This window comes from Myotis brandtii, unplaced genomic scaffold (assembly GCF_000412655.1).
Source record: "Myotis brandtii unplaced genomic scaffold, ASM41265v1 scaffold21, whole genome shotgun sequence".
In the NCBI taxonomy this organism is placed as follows: Eukaryota; Metazoa; Chordata; class Mammalia; order Chiroptera; family Vespertilionidae; genus Myotis; species Myotis brandtii.
In genome coordinates this window covers 2,727,617-2,745,342 of record NW_005357846.1, presented here as the reverse complement: position 1 = coordinate 2,745,342, position 17,726 = coordinate 2,727,617, and the positions used below count along the sequence as shown (strand labels likewise).

Genomic DNA, 17,726 nt, shown 5'->3' with positions numbered 1-17,726 from the left:
GCCCGATGCAGCCCTGGCTTCATCCAGATGGTTGTTCTGCTGTTTGGTCTAATTACATATTAGCTCTTTATTATATAGCATGAAACTCCTGCTTTGGGTGGGATATTGGACCAAACTTAATATTTGAGATTAAATCAATCTAAAACAAAACAAAGCAAAACATTTTTCTTGATTTAAACGTCACTGAGGAATTAAAGGGTCTGAGAAAATTAATACCTGACCACTTCCAGAGTACACTGGTAAAATGGGTAGAAATTTTAAGTCAGACATACCATTTACATCTATTCAGCCCCATATTTTATAGACTTTGTTCTATTATGTCATCCTTACGATGATGGATAAAACATATAAACTTGGTATGTTTATAAAATCTTGACTTGCCACTTCCATACCTGAATTCCACTTACACATATGCCCATAAAGAGATATGTAGCCAGCCAAGTATTTTAATACCACCACCCATTAAAAACAATAAAAAGAGTGCCCGCTGTCTACTACTCCTCCTTAAGAAGTAAAAGATTCCCTTTTCTTAAGAGGTTTACAAAACACTTTTCCCATTATCCCTTTCTCTTGAGAAGAAGACAAAGAATCATAACCAATAAATGTATTTGATTTGCTATCAGAAAATTTAAGACCAAAATATACAGCACGTGAAGTGATGTTGATTTTATTTTATGGGGAACTCCAATTTTCACTTTTCTTTGCCTTTGGTTTCACAAGTGCTTGCTTTAAAAAAAAAGGGGGGGGGTGTTAAAATACAGTAATTCTCTCTGCATAAAATGCGAAAGCTATAGTTTTAAATACTGAACATAAAAAAGAATCTATTTTTGCTCAATGGTTAATTAGAAGAGGATGGTTTCTAAAAAGGAAACAAACAGAAAGCAGTAAAACTGCCTGGTCCTGCTCAGTGCCTCCCAATCCTGATTCAGCAATGAGGTATTTGCCAGTAACCATGAGCATTGTGTGCGACAATGACGGGGCTGCTTTAACTCGATACTGTTCCCACACCTCTCTGAGTCGGCCCCAGTGCGTGGGTAACTCATGAAGTCACTGGGTACCTGAGCGAAATATTGAAAGCATTGGAGGTTATGAGGGTTTACAGACAGGTGGAACTGGCTGCAGGATCACGGCCACGCCCACCTCTTAAAATGTACTTGGCAACAAAATTCATGCCAATATGACACCTGGCTGCGTAGGAAATTCATGACACAGACAGCAGGGCAGGCTTCAGATCATGGCACTGTGGTGACTGTGATCTCCCCGGAAGCCTCTCAGGGAAAGGCTCAATACTCTATTCGCCCTTGTCTGCCAATTGGAATTTGAAGGGAGCTTGCTTGCTGATGTCCTGTGTGGACCCAGAGGTACTACTGTCCGGATAAGGTAAGGGCAATTATATCTCTTGGTTTGATGCTAGAGATAGATGATACAGAGATTCTCTACTTTTAAATGTAGGTTACTGAGGCAATCGTCCTGGCAGTCTATTTCAGGATCTTGAACTTGAGCGATAGAACTGTTTGGTGTCCACTCTAAAAAGAGACAGTCAGCCACTGCAACAGCTGTCTATGCAAGTTTCTGGCTTTGCCGCTAAGGGGATACAGAGAAAGGAGGAAGGTGGTGAGCTGTGGTTGGTGGTAAGGATAGATTTCAGAGGAATGTGTCAGAGCAGCGGATCTCCCTGGGCCCTACGTGATGATGTTTTTAGTAGCCACCTGTATTCAGAGGTTTAGATTTATGAAAAGAGAATTGTATTGATACCTTTACAGCTTTAAGGATGTCTTTCCAAAGGAACTGTCACAGAAACAGTTCCTTCGGAGAAACTGAGAGACCAAAAGGCTTTATTGTGGAACAGCTTCTGCGGGAAGCCTTCTGCCCTAGAAGTTAATGTTTATGGGTCTTTTTGGCAAATAATAGTCTCTGTTGCAATACTGCTCTGTTTGATGAGGATTCAAAAAAAGTCTTAATCAAATCTAGCCGTCGTTGCTGCTTCTTTCCCTCCTAATCTCTCTGATCCTGAATTATGAGATCCCTATCTATGAAAATAAAACAGCGTTTGTTAAAGCCTTTTTCAAAATTAAGACTAAAACCATCCAAACGAATTGTTTGCTACTATCAAGTAAACAATTTTTTTTAAGTTTGATGAATTGTTTGTAAGCACTAATCAAGTGGGTGGAGTCATAAAAGAGGGGAGGGAACCATCTGAAACAATACATGTAATTTGTTTGCATTATTATTTGAGATAATTACAAAGCAAGCGTTCAAAGCTGTCCTTTATACCAGAAGGGGGGCTGGGGGGGTAGGGAGGAGAGGAAAAGCACAAAAACACCCAGCTATTGTCAGCTGCAATCTAAAATATTGCCAGATTAACAATTGTCGAACATTTGCATTACTAAGAATGCCAGGGACAGAAGTGTCAGGTTGAATGTAGAGTGATGACTTCATAGGAAGGCAAAGCCGAGGATATGACCAGTTGCAGTCACAAAGAAATCAGCTTTAATTAATTTGAGTGCCAGCTCTGTGTATAATTACACAGCATGAGCGTTTGCATGCAAATGCAGAAATGCTGATTGTTCAAATACTTGCACTTGCTCATTAATACATTGGGACTAAGCAGGGCTGGCAAGCAGACAGGGTACAGCACACACGGCGCCTGCAGGCTAATTTATATTTTACTCTAGTTAGCAAACAGATTTCAGATGTTTCTCCTTCCTTTAAATAATAAGCACAAAAATACATGTGTCATTTTCATCTGTGGCATACCTTGTTTTCTTGATGAAAAGAAAATGGTTTCAGTGTTTTAAAAACTGTTGAGGCTACACTGAACATTGCTATAATGTTGATTTTATAACTATTTGATGTCAATAACACTTATACCAGTTAATAGAATATTTCTACTTGACATTGCATGTGATTGACCAAATGGTCATTTTATTTTTATAATTGGCAAAACTGTTGTCAATAATGGTAAATTTATCATTAAATCTAATGAGGAATAAAGCAGTGGTCACAATAGAATTGCCTACTGGCCTATCAAATCCTGTATCCCATGTTCAGCATTAGCCAGGTCCAGAGCATGGAAAGGTTTAATTCTTTGATAAGACACCTAAATCTTAAAATGTACTGAGGCGAGATGTTCTAGTTTGACCTCTGAATCTTCTAACAGAGATCAGCTCCAACCAAATTCCCAACCTTGGCAATGCCCTAGGGAAAAATCTTCCTACACCACCACCCTAGGAATATCTGATGCTTTCTTTAGAAAGTGGTATAAGAAAATAAGGACTTTGCCCAAGTCTCAAAAATCTGGTATTAGCCTGCCAACACATTCCATGCATTTTCATGCAATTCAGTTCTACAAATATTTATGGAGCCCCTATTTCTGTCAGACACTGAGAAGCCAAAGATATACAATAGTGAGCAAGTGAGACACAGTCCCGGCATTTGCCATCTCTTTTCTCTCCAGAGTTGTTGAAGGAACCTAACTCGGCTTCCTGGGAAATGAATGCTGTTAGTTGTTATCACCTTGGAGAAGCCCACACCGCAGAAACTTGAATCTATGGTCTCCCACAAACAGTTCTCATGGCCTTTGCAGCAGAGTAATTCCCTCTCTGACATTTATTCAACTCCAATCCTGTGTGAGGTAGAGGGAGATGCCTCTGCCCCAGGGCTGAATGGAAACTGTGAAAGATGCAAGAGACAGTCCATCCAGCGAACCCAAAAGTTTTAGAAGACTAGACAGATGAGGAAGACTGTCCATACCCTTCTCTGAAAGCCTTTACCTGTAAGAATAACTTATCAAGGAGAAAAGGTGGGCACATCACATAGATGAATACAGCACACTTCACACCACTTGGTCTGACCAAAAATAGGCAGCCTCTACCTGTGTTCTCCATCAATGCAGGATATGACGCTCCGAGGAACGCCGACGAGAGAGCATGATAACCCTTCCTTCCTAAAAAGTCTGTTCAAATGTCTACCAAAGACTTCCTATAGCTATGGGACTTGTGCATGTACAAAAGGGGAAAGTGACAGCTAAACACATTCACCCACACCACCTAAGCTTCCACTTCACTTTTAGAGTGGTCATAACTTTCTCACCCTTCGTATAAAAATATGCAAGAAGGAAGGAGAACATCCAGAATAGTGAAAAAACCCAAGGGTTCTCCATGATATACAACACAGTAATTTGGAAACAGGGTTTTTTCAGGGGCTAACAATGAATTGAAAGTACCTGAGCTCAAACAACTTTTCCTCTTAGTTTTATCATGATTGGGCACCCACACTCAGAAAATAAATAAATAAATAAATAAAATAAAATAAAATAAATTTTCAAAATGTGTATGCATTAAGAATTCCATCTGGCTGGGACCAAAATATTAAACAAATATGTGGCATGTGGTTATATTGGTATCTTTACCAAGGAGAGCAAAAATCTTAGAGGATTTTGTCTGTAGCAAATGACTTACAATGTGGACTTGTGGTGATATTCATGTAAGTGATGTAAGTGATATAAGTAATTTCATGAAATAATTACAGGGTAGGAAGGAAAGAGAGTAAATGTGTAGAGCAGGAAAAAAAGGAATTTAGTCTGCAGATAGAAAGTGTTCAGAAAATCTGAAGAAGCTCTAGCCACAAACATGAAGAAAGCTTGTAACCTGGTGTAGACACACAACACACCAGACGATTCAGAACAGTCAGCTCTGCTGATCATTACAAAGTGAGAACCAGTAGCTAAAGTTTCAGCAATGATTAGGTCAACAGGAACTGTTTCACGGATTCCTGAGTACAGAGTACTTATTTCAAGACATGAGAAGAATGAAGGTGAGAATAATTGGAAATAGAAAGCACAGGGAAAGAATTGAGGCTTTCTTTTTTTTTTTTTAGGGAAGTAAATATTTGATCATATTTGTAGGCAAGAAAAGAGCTGGTGGAGCAGCAGCAGCAGCAAGTGTGTGTGTGTGTGTGTGTGTGTGTGTGTGTGTGTGTGTGTGTGTGTGTGTGTAATGGGAAATGTGTCCTTAATTGGGCAGGAATTGGGGACAATCCAGATAGCTATGGTAGCTAAGGAGATTTTTTTAAAAATGTTCCTCCAAAAAAGGAGAGGAAAGGGGGTTGGTGACAGAGAAAAATCTGAAGTGAAGATAAGGAAAGTTGGAAGAGTATGCACAAGATGCCTTAGATCTTGTGAAGACATTGGTGAGATCACCTCCTGGAGGGCATAGGATAAAGACATGACACAGAGATTTTTTTTAAAAAAATGACCTTACTTTCTTACTGGGGAAAAAATAGGTAAAGGAAAAAAGTGTACAATGAAATTAGGTGAAGAACTGAGGAACAATGGCTAAAGGGAAACTGGTCATTGTAAAAGCTTCATTTAGATATGAACTCATCCCATGGTAAATGAGTAATGGACTGGACTAACACCTAACAATTTGTAAGTTTAACCTTCTCCAATATCGGTACAGCTAAAGTAATTGTTTACAGTTTATCACTCTTGCATTCTACAGTGAGGGAGGAACTGCAGGGAAGATATCAGCACATTAAGTAAATTAGTGCACAAAAGAGCTTAATCTTTGGGTGAAAACCTACCATTTTTCCGGACTCTCCCTTTTCCTGCTCACCTGTGGCCTTGTGTTAACAGTAAAAGTATTTATTTAACAGAAGAGAAAACTGTGTGGGGCTCCCTAGCCTCCCTTATCACAGTACTTTCTTTCCCCCTCCATAACCCAGATTCCTGCTGGCTCAGACTTTCTGGGTTAGGCACCAAAATCAAGGCGGCATCTCCTGAAAAGTAGTGTTAAATACAGTGTTCACATACCACTTGGCAAAGAGAGAGAAGGCCCCAAGTCTGAGTCTTTGCTTAATATGTCTGGAGTTGCCATTAACATTTTAGGACAGGTCTATTCTTAAATTCAGCTGGTTATTTGTTTTCTGGCCAGAAGACGGGAGCATAGCTCATCAGTCACTGAGTGTCTGCCAATAGACACAGGCCATCCCCTGGGTGTGGTACAGGGTGTTGTATAGCAGGGGAACTGAGCATTCTGAAATTCCTAGAGAGATTGGTGGCTGTAATAAGTCAATGTTTGGGCCCTCAAGGATGAGGTAGCCCTAGGTCGGCAAAAGGTCAAGACAAAGATTGTCTCAGAAGGCTCCCAGCCTGCCACTTGCTGCTTTCCCCAATTTCCTTTTTCTTTGAGTCTCTTTCCCTGCCTTTTGCTATTCACTTCCCAATCTTCCCAAATCCCAAATCCCAGGGTCCTGTTGACCTGGTAAGATAATTTGTAGCATGTAAAAGATAGGGAATGTTGAAGGTTTTTAAACACAGTAATGATATTCCACCTAACCCAAAAGTCAAAGAATTCCTGAGGGTCTTCTTTATGTCAGTCACTGCAGTGTATGTAGTGGATTTGAGGATAAATATACCTGGCCCTTCAGTTATGGAGCTCACCATGAAATGGGAAGAAAAATCTGTTGGGCTGGAACACTTGGTGATATAGAGGCACCAAGAAGAGAGATACTTTTGTAGGAAAGGAAAAGTATTGAAAAAGCAAGTGGAGGAAACAAATGCATTTAAATATGGAAATGCACAGCAACATGAGCAAACTGTGTTTTAAAGAGATTTTTCTGGCAGTAATATACAAAGTGGTTTGGATGCAGAAGACCTAAAGAGCATTTAAGAGGCTCCTTGAATAGTCTATAGAAGAGAGGGGATGAAAGAGAGGCTAAAAATGACTGCGATATCTCAGAGGAAGTATTGACCGGGTTTTTGAAAGTTATTGTAGAAAAAGACAGGGAAGCTGTAATATTTGACTCTACGACTTCAAACCTTGGGGATGGCATTTTAAAAATAAGTAGGAAACATGAAGAGGAGATGGAAACGTGAGATGGAAGATACTGAGTTCAATTTGGATGTAATGGGTGTTTTGAGGTACCAGAGCCTCTCCTTGTAGAGAACAGATGTCTGTAGATGGGAACTTGTATCCAGGTGAGGGGATGATAAGGCCAGAGACAGATTTTTGAAGGTCATCTGTAGACAAGGCCCAAAAAGTAGATGAGATGGTCAAGGAAGAGAGAGAATGAGGAGAGAAGAGGGCTGAGGAACAAACAGTTAGAACCTATATATGAAAAGTGTGAAGAGGAAGGAGACAAATGTTACTGTCACAGAGTTAAAAGGAAAACTGGAAATAGCCATAGAGAGGGAGGGTGGAGAGTTTTTTGAAGGAGGGCCTGGTCAGGTGACAAGGAGGAGACACAGACAAGGAAGATGAAAGATGAGAACATTGGATGTCACAATTAATTAGTCATTAATGACCTTCAGGAAAGAGGTTTCATTAAAATGATGGGAAGGGAAGTCATATTGTAAGGTAGTAAGTTCTTAACAAATGTTCACCCTTAAACTAGAGGAAGAGAAGATAAGGAATAAGAAAAAGAGTGAGGCAAGTGGCACCAGTTTAATTTGGTTTGCTATACCATTTTACCCAACCAGAGGCCTGTTGTAACTCTGGTTTCTCTCAAGCTCTTACTTCCTGATGTCAAGTGAAGGTGGGTGGCAGTTAATGGGGAAAAGTTGATGATGGTCAAAGATGACTAAGGCTGTGAAGGCAATCGGGCTTTTCCTACAGTTCATGCTTGGGAATTAAAAGAATTTCCTGCTAAGAAAGTCATCTGCTCTACACCCACTGTCCCTGGCCTATTTTCTCTTTTTAAACACAATTTACCCTCATGGGTGTGTGTGTGTGTACAAATTTTGCATCTTATGTGTCAGGCCTATTTGAAAAGGCCTGGACAACATCCCTTTTGTGTAAAGGTGTGTTCTTTGGCTTCTGATGACTTTAAAAGTCTACAGAATTCTCAGAATAGCTTTGCTATCCATGTAGCAAATTTAGTTAAGTCTGTCTCCCTACTTATTAAGCCTAGCTCAAGAAACAGGCTATTCTAGAAAATTCTAAATGAATTACATCTTTCCTTGGCTTTTGCTTTGATGCATCCACATGTTGTAGGGCTCAGTGCTCAGGCCTATGCAAAGCAATCTGGTAACCAATAGTGCCATATCACTTGCGAGTAGAAAATCATTTTTTGCCCTCTACAAATACATGTTTTATGAGCCATCCACAAATCCTCTCCAACTATATACAGATGCTTGTTTAAGTTTGCAGCTGAGATGTGGCATCTAGATTGTTGGAAGAGAATATAACTGTGTGTTTACCTAATAGGCAATCTCTGTGTTACCATATGGAAAATATGAATTATTTGTGTGCCATATTAGCATAGCATGTGATTACACATAGTTTGTGTTCTTTTTTTTCCCTTCAAAATATAAGTATCTGCCTGATATATCTTGGCCTTTTTTATATTTTTTTTAGTTGGAAGAACATCTCCACTTCTGCAGAATTTTTTTCTATATGTGTATTTGTCTATTTATCGATAGGTAGGTAGATACACACACACACACACACACACACACACACGCACACACACACACGAGCTCTCTCTCTCTCTCTCTCTCTCTCTCTCTTTCTGACACACACACACACTCTCAAGCCCTCAGGGAAGCACCATCATAAACTTGCCTTGCATGGTTGTTGGTTTATCTGTCAAAGAAATTCATTACCAAGACAATGCTTTGCTTTATATGCTTACTAAATTTTTAAAAAGTGTTTTTCATTATATTTATGCAAACATAACTTGGCTAGCTCACAATTTACCAAATGTGAGCATTTGTCAGGGTTATTTCCAATCACTCAGAAAAATGTGCCTTTGTGTATTTTGATTATTTAAAGCAATTTTGTTTCCATTATGGGTATGTACAGCCAGAATTGCAGGACTGTCTTGACTGAAGAAGTGGGAATGCTCTTAATTTTCATACGTGTATCTGCAGAAGTACTTTTGATTGTTTAACCAATGTCTAGGTAGTGATGTGGGCATAAATGTTTTTTGCACACATTTATTTTCCTTAGTGCTTCAGAAGAGAGGGTTAATGCAAAGAAAAATTACATGTGCTGTTATTTGCATTTAAATATATATATTTATGTATATACTGTGTGTATATATATATATACATATATACATATACATATATATATACACATATATATATATTTATCAATTGTAAGCTAAGGAAATATTTAATATTTTGAAGCATAAAAATTAGGATGCACTCCTTAAATAGAAGTCTCTGTCTTGTGACCACTTCTTATTTATACATTAATTTTCCTCCAACACCCCTGTTCAGACTTGTGCACACTCTATACGGAACTCTGAAGTTCTCAGTGATCAAATAGGGTCACTTAAATTTGCTTCCTTTGCCTTGAAGTAAATCAGCTTATTTCTCATTAGATGAGTCATTATTTTCCAAAAAGACTGAAAAAGGAAGTCGAGCCAATTTAAGTCAAGGCATTAGAGACCATTATCCTGAATATGCTGTTACCACATAACTGTAGAATCAAGGTTTATTTCTGGGCTACTATATTTCATGGACTATAAGATGCTATCCATAATAAGATGCCCCATTATTTTATATTCTACAAAGAAAATTTCAAACTTCCAATGAAACTATGATATATCACTGATTGAACAATCTATCCCAGTTTCAGAACTATTCAAATGAGGGGCAAAGCATCTCACAATGGGTAAGACAGCATATCTGACTTCTTAGAGAGCTTTAGCCCTTGGATTGGGTGTGTTAACCTCATCAGCAGAACTCAGAGGTGCTCCTCTCCTACAAGAGACTTACTATCTCCTCTATTCAGTGGGACTTAAAAGGTTTCTATCTTTTCTCATTCAGAGATAGCAGGAAGATACTATTTTTTAAGAGTTAACTTTGTCTCTTTTAACTTTATTGAGTTATAATTGACAAATAAAACTGTAAGGTATTTAACATGGTGATTGGATATTCCTATACATTGTGAAAGGATTCCGCCCATCGAGTTAATTAACACATCCATCACCTCACATATTTACCCTATTTTATTTTTTCCTTTGGTGAGAACAGAGTAGACTTTGTCTCCGAGGAAGCAAAATAGTAATACAAAATGAAAAAAACAAAAACAAAAACAAAACCAACAACCTTGGGGTTTAGAAATTTTTAAAAAGTTCGGACTTGATTCCGGTTTCTATGGGACTTAAAGCTATAAATTCATCTGAGACTCTCTCTGTCTCCACTTACTCTGTCCCTCCCTGTGTTCTGCCTATCAAAATTCCCCTCCACACTTTTGTTACAGGAAACTGGAACAGAGGTGGATACTAAATAAGTCTTAAAACACAATAATAAAATTTTTAAAAAGTCAACCAAAACTTGTAAAAAGTTTCAAAAGGTTAAACCTATCCTATCCCAAATTGTTGGGAAATGTATAAGCTGACAATTAAACAAGTAAATTATTTGACTTGGCTGTCACATAATGCATGTTAAGAGGAAGAACCTATTTCCCTGTCCCCCCATCAACATCAAGACCTCACCCAGTGCCTGCAAATTGTGTTTTCCCAATAGATGCTTCTGGCGTTATTTAATTAAGTGATTAATTGTGACTAAATAGTTCTCTCTTTCCTTACCTCAGTTTTGGAAGTAGGCATTATGAGGCAAGAAATAATGGTATGAAAAAAATTAAATTGCATTTTAATTGATTCCTCACATACTGTATATCAAGGTAACTTACATTATGTACAATATCCAGTTACTCATGACCCACCCATCTATTAAACAAACATTTATGAAGCATCTAGTGAATACCAGGCACTGTGGGTAGAAGGATGAACGCATTGCCCTTCATACAATGGTTCTTAAACCCTGATCTCAGGACCATTTCCACCCTTAAAAATTATTGAGGATCCCAAAAGCTTTAATTTATGGGTAATAGCTCTTAATGTTTATCACATTAAAATTAAAACTAAAAAATGTTTATTAATTCAATTAAAATAGGAATAGTAAACCCATTGTATATTAGCTTAAAAACACATTTATATGAAAATATAACTATAGTTGAAAACAAAGTAGTCTGACAAGTGACATTTTCTGAAAATATCTGCAAAATCTGGATTAAGAGAGGGCAGCTGAATATTCATATCTATTCCTATATCAGTCTATCTATACCAATAATAGCCTAGGTGATCATCATGCCCTCACGCATCATACTCTAACGTCATCACAAGATGGCTGTCATAAGATGCACATGCACAGTGGAGGCGGGGCCTGGTGAAGGAGGTGGGTCACAGCAGGGGAGGGCAGTTGTGGGAAATCACTCAAGTGGTTGTTTTTCTTGAAGAGCAGTCCTATAGGCAGGGTAGGGTAGTTGGGAGTGATCAGGCCGCCAGGAGAAGGCAGTTGGGGGTGATCAGGCTGGCAGGGGAGGGCAGTTGGGGGCGATCAGGCTGGCAGGGGAGCAGTTAGGTGTGATCAGGCCGGCAGGGAAGTGGTTAGGGGGAAATCAGGCTGGCAGGCAGAAGTGGTTAGGAGCCAGAGGTCCTGGATTATGAGAGGGTGCAGGCCGGGCTGAAGGACACCTCCTCATGCATGAATTTGGTGCACCAGGTCTCTAGTTGCAATATATTTTGTTTGAAGTACATAAAGAAAATCAGCCTTGCACAGATATTTGAAAAAAGAAGAAATACTTTAATAGCATTTTTTAGATAAATGAGATATTTTTCTCTTTTTAAATATATTTTTATTGATTTCAGAGAGGAAGGGAGAGGGAGAGAGGGATAGAAACATCATTGGTGAGAGAGAATCATTGATCGGCTGCCTCCTGCATGCCCCACACTGGGGATCGAGTCTGCAACCCGGGCATGTGCCCTGACTAGGAATTGAACCATGACCTCCTGATTTATAGATCGACACTCAACCAGTAAACCATGGCAGCTGGGCTGTGATATTCTTCTTTAACAATAAATCAAACTTCAACAAATAGTAATTTATTAAAGGTTAGTTGCAAAGAGGTATTTTAAACCATATCAAAGAAATTTTTTTTAAACTGTTGCATTAAAACACATTGGTTTAATCTCTCATTTTGAATAGATCTTTCACCCATGCATTACATTTTGTAACATGATGCTTTGGTCATTTGGAAAACATTGCTTCACTGAATTATGCACATTTTTAAGCAATTGTCATTGTTAATATCACCACCAAGCTTATCAGAAAAGTTTTTACATATTGGGAAGTTGTCAGGTTCACAGTTGCAAATACAAATTATTCTCCGGATGGTAATTTTGTTTGAATGTTTGAATTTTAGCATTGGCAATAAATACCACTGGTTGTTTTTCTTGAAGTGACTTGCTTGTTTTTATTCCTCTTTTGAAAAATATCTGTGAAATACCCAAGTCTGAGTCACCACAGTTTTTCTGTCAGTGGCTTTTTAAAGTAAAAATGGTATTCTGTGAAAAGAGCAGCTATTTCAGCTTACAATTCAAACATTTATCTCACAAGTGCTTTTCTTCAAGACAATTCTACTTTAGAATACAGGGGAAGTGCTTTTTAATTACATCCCATTTTGTCACACAGAATATTAAAGACATGTATTCAGGGATTTGGATTTTAGAAAATGAATATTAATGTTCATTGTTTTTTAAAGGACATCCTTAGTTGAAATTGGGGTGTTATTTTCTGTTCGTTCTTTATTTTGTATTGTTTTTGTTTCTGTTTCACTGTACGTGTGAGGTGATTAAGAATATAATGACTGCAATACTACAATACGGTTTGATGCCAGTGCCTTCACTCAAGTGGTATAGCAGTCCTATAGGAATGCGTTCCATCATCAGTGCAGATGTCAACAAAGTGAAAAAGACAAATAATGTCTTAGTATTATTTTGAAAATAGGTTTGACTTTGGAAATCCCCCAAAAGGGTCTCAGGGACCCTGAGGGTTCTGCTTATTTTGCTTTGAGAACTATTACTGTAGAGGTTCAAAGGTTACAGGAGCCGGTAGATAAATGAACATGAATTTTCTGTGGTTTTTAAATAAGTACCGTGATACAGGAAAGCACTGTCTTTTAGGAACATTTCCCAAAAGAAGTTATGTCTGAATGGGAACCTGAAGGATACCTAAGTGTCAGCCAAGTAAAGAATGAAGTCTTTGGCTCATTGATTCCTGTGCCTCAGAATACTATTTGTGTTTTCATTTTACTAACGCTCTTTCTAAAGGCCAAAGAGATCTGAACCATGTGGTTCCAATATGGCAATTGTATTCCAAAAATCATGTGTGCTCAGTCAAAGAAGGTCATCAATAAGCCATTACCACTCAAGGCTGAGTTACTATCGGAATCTGGAAGAGAGAACCTGGATAGTTGCATGAGAATCGTGTTGTATTGCACAGAGATTTTTATGTGGTGACACAGAGGTCTTCTATTGTATGTGTTTTGGGGCTCTGTGTCAAACAGAAGTAAACTCAGACCAGTCTTCAAGGTGACATGACTAACCATTTTACCTAACACAATGTACAAAATTACTGGCATAGATTGCATTCCTAATATGTGACATAGTGACCTTACGGGCGTTATCATATTAAGTGTGAAACAATTTGATTGGTATTTATAGTATACCCATTTTTAAGACCGGAACACTGAGGTTCAGAGGCATTTATAAGCCAAAGGTCACAAAGTACCTAAAGTGTGGAACTTGCTCCTGAGCCAGAGGCTTCTAACTGGAAAGCCTCTGCTCTTTCTCATACTGGGAGCAAGCAGGAGTGTATCAGGAGGAAGACAAGCCCAGAGCCCACACTGCTCGCCTCCCACTGGAGCACCAATTTACCTGGGCAGCAGATTCTTTTTTTGTTGTTGTTGTTGTTAATCCTCACCAGAGGATATTTTTTTCCATTGATTTTTAGAGAGTGGAAGAGAGGGAGGGAAGGAGAGAGCAAGAGAGAAAGAAACATTGTTGTGAGAGAGACACATTGATTGGTTGCCTCCCGCACATGCCCTGACTGAGACTGGGGATCAACCTGCAACCCAGGTACCTGTCCTTGACCAGGAATCAAACTCGAGACCCTCAGGTCCACAGGCAGATGCTCTAACTACTTAGCAAACTGGCCAGGGCTAGGTGGCAGATTCTTAAAGCAATTTCAAATTCAAAACAAAAACAGATATATAATGAAATATATAATGGAAACCACTTGAATTTTTAAGTGGTTTGGAGACTTCAAAGGAATGTCCTCTCAGAAGGGGTCAATGTGGGGTAACCCCAGATTGCTCAGAGTCAGAGTTCAGACATGCCTACGTGGAGGGGACTTTGGATGCACTCTGAGACAGTCATTCTTATATCAAACAAACCAATGTGTTTCCCCAGGTCAAATGCTGTCCAGTTAGTGTTCAAAACAGACTATTAGTGCTAGGAACGAGCTTGTAATTCCTGATTGTTATGGGTACAAGGCAAATTTCTAAACGTCTTCCATGGATGTGACATCAGTATCAGAAAAGATGAGGTTAGGAGGAAAGAAGAAACTAACTCGAATATTTGCAAACAGCAACTAACTAATATTTATTAGCAGATAATATTAACTCTAATATTGAGTGACAACACTAACGGTGAATGATAATGGTGATTATGAGAATGAGTGTGACAAAAACTATATATTTTTTGTATCTACCATGACACACTGAAGACTGCATAAATTCATCGTTTAAGTAAACTGCACAACTATCTATAAGGCGATCTTATGATCCCCATTTGTGTGTGTATTCAGACATAATACCACTGCATTCATGTTATCCCAACAAGCCTAGGAGCTATTACTATCCATATGCTGCTGATGACAAAATTGGTCTCAGAGTAGATAAGTAATTGTTCACGTTTACACAGCAAGTAAGTGATGGAAATATGCAGAGATCCCAGGGCGCCCATCTCAAACACCTCAGATCTTTCGATTCCATGCTGCCTTGATATTAGGTAGATGTAACTATATAATTTTTGTCTAAACTTGGATACCTTTAAGAGTAAAAGGAGGCTATTAATAATTGTGCCAGAGCAAGAGACATAAATTGGTATTGTCTCAGACAACAAGGGATAAATGGTTAACTTACCATTAGGTACAGATAGGGGCTCTGCAGTATCAAACTTCTTAAAAATAAATGCATTTAGATATTTCTTAGTTTTGAAATATTTATTAATCAGTTCACCTTAAGCAAATTTTTGTAATTTAAGGGAGAAAACACCTTTGTGTATGCTTGATAGCTGAAAAATAATTTTTACCTAGCATTTTAAAAAAATAACAGTAGAATAAAAAATACGCATCATTTATGATGCATTTTTATACATGATGAAACAGAATTCAGGCATAAAACTCTAAAGGGGGCAAAGGAGATTTGGAAAACTCTAATTCAGTATTAGAAGTTAATGAATGTGGCACTTGCTATTTTCGGAAATATCATTACCTACTGATTGAGGGGTGGGAAATTCTGAGAAGTATGTTGCATACTTGAGTATTTTCCTAGTTCAGAAATAATCCTGAAACAATAACTTGAGACTCCTTTATATAACTGTGGCAGGTAGCTACTCCACCTTGATCCAAGTACAAGTGTGAGCATGTCTTTTCCTTTTAAAGTTGCCAATGTATCATAGGTGTAAGTCTTAATAATGTCTTTCCAGTAAAAGAAGAATAGCTTATAATTTCTTTTGTTTCTTTTTCTTTGATGCAAGAGCTCTCTCCTCCCAGTTTTTAATCTGCTTTGTTCAGTCTTTTGTTTAATCTGCTCTCTCTCATTTTCTTTCCTTCTCAGTAGATTTATATAAAGTTAAGTGACTTAAGCTGTTTGTGATATTATTTTTGGATTTTACTGCTTCTTAGTTTGGCTGCTCCTGATCATATCCAGATTTATTTTCTAGAGGAAGCTAACTTAGTAAAATCTTTTTTTTTTTTTTTTTATAAAATAAGTACTATAAACTTTCAAGCAAGCGGGCCACTCCAAAGTACAGATTTGTTCACAAACAGATGGGTTTTTCTTTTTCCTTTTTTTAATTCTAAAGAGACATACATACATTCTTGAGTGATACAATATGTACCAGCTTTGAATAAACATGGTATCCAGACATTAGGTCTAAACAAGAGAAAGAGCAACAACTCGGATAGTGTATTCTACCACGGTGAGGTTTTGCTCGGTATGTGTGTGCATCCTGTAAATGTTTGTACTTAAAGTTGACATGCCATGCATGGTACTCCCACAAGCTTACCTTCAGAAGGAGGTGACGGAGACAAATATAGATCTGCATGCATGGCAACTTGCCAAGCGCCGAGGGAATTATCTCTCATCCCCCTGCGTTCTTTTTCATTGTCTCTTCGTGAGCCCAGAACATAATGAGAAACAGAAGTGAAAGGAAGCAGAGTTCTTAGGTCCACTGTCCACATGAGCAGAACCTGGTGGTACAATTAATAGCTGAGGTTCTGAAGCCAAACAGATCAAGGAAGGCAAGGCATCCTGTTCCCACGGGCACCTGTAAGTGTGGCAATGCTAACGTTAGGAACATTTTGTTTCTTCTCTTCGCTATGGCAACCACTGCCAGGACATCCAAAAACCCGCAGCAGAATTGCTCAAGGTATTGAAATGTATAACATCATTTCATATGAAAATGGGACAAGAGCAGACAGAAGAAAGATGCAAGCGATAAGAAAGACATTTATGCTATTGTATTTAATACAAATGACCTTCACTCTTTAAAAAATTATTTAGAACCTTCCTTCACTGCTGGTGGAAATGCAGACTGGTGCAGCCACTGTGGAAAACATATGACATTTCCTCAAAAAATTAAAAATGGAACTGCCATTTGACCCAGTAATACCATTTATAGGAATAAATACCAAGAAAACAGAAACACCAATCAGAAAGGATATATGCACCCCTATGTTCATGGCAGCACAATTCACAATAGCTAAGATTTGGAAACAGTCTAAGTGCCCATCAGCAGATGAGTGGATTAGAAAACTGTGGTACATCTACACAATGGAATACTAAACTGCTGTAAAAAAAGGAATTCTTACCATTTGCAACAGCATGGATGGAACTGGAAAGCATTATGCTAAGCAAAATAAGCCAGTCAGAGAAAGATAAATACTACATGATCTCACTCATTTGTGGAATATAAAGAACACTAGAGGCCTGGTGCACGAAAATTCATGCACTGGAGGGGGGGGTCCCTCAGCCTGGCCTGCCCCTTCTCACAGACCAGGAGCCCTCAGGGGTGGGAGTGACCTGGCAATCAGGGGAAGGCAACGCCCCATCACACCTTTGCTGCTGCCACTGCCAGCAGTGCAAGCCTTGGCAGACCCTGGTTACCTGAGCCTCGGGCGGCCCTGGGTGGCTGGGCAGCCACCATCCGAGGCTTGCCTGTGCCTCGAGCCAGCCCTGGATGGCTGGGGGGCTAAGGGGACTGAGCACCACCATCTTGTGGCTGTGGGCACTGCCATCTTTGAGGGTGTGGCAGTCAATTATCATATTCCCTCCTTATTAGTTGTGGGTGCCACCATCATTGAGGGCAGGGAAGTCAATTAGCATATTCCCTCCTTATTGGCTGTGGGTGCCGCCATCTTTGCTACAGCATGAGGGTCAATTATCATATTCCCTCTTTATTAGAAAGGATTATAAACTGATGAACAAAAATAAATACAGAGACAAAGAAGCATTGAACAGACTGTCAAACTACAGTAGGAAGGCAGAGGAGGGTTAGGAGGTGGGGTAAGAGATCAACCGAAGGACTTGTATGCATGCTTATAAGGATAACCAATGGACACAAGACACTGGCGGGGAGAGGGGGCT

At 38.9% G+C, this 17,726-nt stretch overlaps 1 protein-coding gene across 9 annotated transcripts in view; it reads left to right on the top strand.

The window, feature by feature from the left end:
* The first annotated feature begins 1,130 nt into the window (after nucleotides 1-1,130).
* ADGRL2 (adhesion G protein-coupled receptor L2) overlaps nucleotides 1,131-17,726 on the top strand; it is a 282,141-nt gene continuing 265,545 nt past the window's right edge. For 3 of the 9 annotated variants that reach the window (XM_014539249.1, XM_005865714.2, XM_005865715.2), the window contains exon 1: nucleotides 1,132-1,380. The gene's annotated coding sequence lies outside the window, so the exon portion shown is untranslated. Of the gene's footprint in view, nucleotides 1,381-17,726 lie in introns of all 9 variants that reach the window. The other 6 variants (XM_005865713.2, XM_005865712.2, XM_005865701.2 and 3 more) reach the window with 4 other exon arrangements.